This window comes from Pollachius pollachius (assembly GCF_949987615.1).
Source record: "Pollachius pollachius genome assembly, chromosome: 11".
NCBI lineage: Eukaryota > Metazoa > Chordata > Actinopteri > Gadiformes > Gadidae > Pollachius > Pollachius pollachius.
In genome coordinates, this window is record NC_136944.1 from 21,417,716 (window position 1) to 21,421,037 (window position 3,322).

Genomic DNA, 3,322 nt, shown 5'->3' on the forward strand with positions numbered 1-3,322 from the left:
TACAATATACACACTGAAGGCATGATGCCACCATAGGTTTGCAGAGAACTATATACAATATACACTTGAAAGGGGGGGGGGGGGGGGGGTGTACTGAAACCTTGCTTGTCTCTCTTTCAGTGCAGCAAAGCGGTCAATGACTTTCTCATTGAAATCACGCATGTTGAGGACTAGTTCCCTCTCAATGGGGAGCATGGCCAGTGCATTCAGACGTTCCTGGCCCATTGAATTTCGCAGGAATGTCTTAATTCTTTTCAAAGTTGAGAAACATCTCTCGGCTTCAGCTGTTGTCATAGGAGTAGTTATGAGAATGTTCAACAAACTCGCAGTCTCAGAGAATGTCTCCTGGAGGTTGTAGCTCATGATAACATGGTACAGTGCCAGTGCACCACAGCAAGCCTTGAATTCAGGATTCTCATAGATCAGAGACAGTTCCGTCTTGAGCTTTGCCTTGTTCAGCGTGGGATATGACTTCACAGTGGCATTCAGAGCATCAGCAGGAAATTAATGGCAGAACCCTTCAAACATATTTCCTTGTACTAAGGTAGCACTCACAAGGTGGCCAGTGAAAGAGAACCTTGCTTTGGTGTGAGCCAGGATGGTGTCGCAGACCTCTTCAGACAGCCTCTAATTCGCCTCTTCTGTCAAAGCCATCCTTGGTCTGTCGGTTCCTGATGGCTCTTGCAGCTGGTCAGTCTCTGAATGCAAACAAACCAATAATGTGTTTGTTAGACTGCGTACAGTACTGTAGTCTACATGATGCACATGTTCACACTTTATCCAGTACAAAGATGTCAGTATACCCACTTAAAATGGGCAGGGATGCATAATGTTAGTGTTAAACACTGTTTTTTATCTATTGTGTTGGTAACTTCACTCATAAATCTATCCACAGTCAAGTATGCATTTAGACAAATACGATAAAATATCAATATAATATGGACAACCTTTTGCGTTTGGTTGTTCAAGACACACTGAAGGCATGATGAGTATACCCACTTTAAATTGGCAGGGACGCATAATGTTAGTGTTAAACACTGTTTTTTAAGCTATCCATTTTGCCTCGCCTAACCAGGATGTCCAGCACAGAGTAAAGCAAGCTAAATTACACCACTGGCAATATATTATAAAAAAGAACACAAATACATTCTCCTTTCATGCATATGTTCTCATAACAAAGCCTGCTTTGAGAAGGATCAAATAATATAAATGTTATCTTACCTAATGGTCTGCACACTGCTTGTGAAGCTCTCGAGGGCCCTTTTGATGAAGACGGCATCAATGTCTTTCTTCTGGAGCTTCTGGTACAGAATGTCGACGTGGGGCATGATGTTGTGAAAAAAACACAGGAAAAAAAAACGAAGTCTTCGTGGTCAAATGGACCATGTGAACCCGTCTTGATGGCTTCAAAACATTGAAGGAGGTCATCTCGGTTCTCGTACACATTGTTGACGATCCTGCTGTTAAAATTCCACCTTGTAGATGAAGCTCCGGGCAGTCTTCGTGAAACAATCTTGTCCAGAACGCTGCACCGTTTCGGTGACCGGGAAAAGAATGACGCAATACGTAGCTTGCTGCATGATCAAATTAAGCTGATGTGCATAGCAATGCACATAATGGGCATTCTTAAAATGTTCACGCACCTTTTTCTGCACACCAGCCTTCTCTCCCCCTCATCACACTGGCACCATCGTAAGCGTGTGCAACGAGTTTCATTTTGTCGTGGTCGTCGGCCAAAAGCTGGTTCAGGTCTCTCCAAAAGTACACTGGCAATTGAAACTGACGTTGAATCCGAGATGGGAATAAACTAAAAAAAAAACGTTCCTGCACTGCATGGCTGTCATCAATGTATCCAAGCTCTGCGTGGAGACGTCCTTTGTTTCATCATCTTGGATGGCCAGATAGCGAAGTTAACCAATCGGAACTTCTTTCAGAGACGCAACGGAATCGCACACATTAGCAGCCATGTTGAAATTAGCAAGCGACTTGATCGAAGATATCCCTTCGCGCTCTTTGCTCAGTTACGTATGACGCAAGCACGTTAGGGCGAGTCCCACATCCCCATTGAAAATGCATTGAAGTTTTCTGAAAAAAAAAAGTTTTAACATGGCAGTCAATGGGAGAATGCTTGGGCGATTTTCCACGCCAATGAATTCGCCCAGAGAGGCGGGACCATTTCGAACGCGACTTGAATCTGACGATTCTGATTGGACAATGACCGATAATATGTCTAGAACACTGAAAACTACTTTTGCTGTGCTAGAATTTGTCCGAAAAAAAAATCCTCTTTCTGCCAGTTGGTAGTGCGTCGCCCAAATCGCCCCTATGCACCAGCCGCCCTTGAGTCTGAGGAACTACTGTAACACGGTTGCAAGAACAAGATCAAGAACAACCAGTCACTTACGACACGAAATCGTTTAGCCTGGCTTCGACTCTTGCAGCGGGAGAAATCGTGTCTCATTTCTCCAACAGTAGTCGCTGAGCTCCCCTTCACCGAGCAGCAGCACGGCTCTAAGTTACCCGTGTGGAACGTTGCGTCAATTTAGTTCTGTAAAATCGTAATTTTTTTATTTGGTCATCACGGGGGGGGGAGGGGGGGGGGGGGGGGCACTGGCCCATCACGGGGGGGGGGCATGTCTACAGGGGCACTGGCCCCCGTGTGGAACCGCCATTGAGTATAGTATAATACTGGGACCGGCCCAGGGTGGGGATTCCCCTGGTCTGAAACACCACATACAGTATAGTATAGTATAGTATAGTGTCATACAGTATAGTATAGTATAGTATAGTATAGTGTAGTATAGTATAGCATAGCACAGTATAGTATCATATAGTATAGTATCATACAGTATAGTATAGTATCTTACCGTAGAGTATAGTATCATACAGTATAGTATAGTATATTATCATATAGTGTAGCGTATCATATAGTATAGAATCATATAGTATAGTATTGGGACCAGGGCGCGGTGGAGATTCCCCTGGTCTGATACAATACACACAGTATACAGTAGTGTAGTGTAATGTAGTACAGTATAGTATTGTGTAGTATATTATACTATAGTATAGTACACATAGTATAGTATAGAACATATAGTATGATATAGTGTAGTACATAAAGTATAGTATAGCATGGTATAGTAGAGTACATATGGTATAGTAGACTATATAGTATGCATGGTCTGTTACAGTATTTCAGTGTGTATAATATGCGTAGTATGCATGGCATGCTATAAATGGTGTAGTGTAGCATGTAGCATGGCATGACATCTCGCGGGCAGTGTAGTGTAGAATCCATCCACACATTCATTCACACATACAG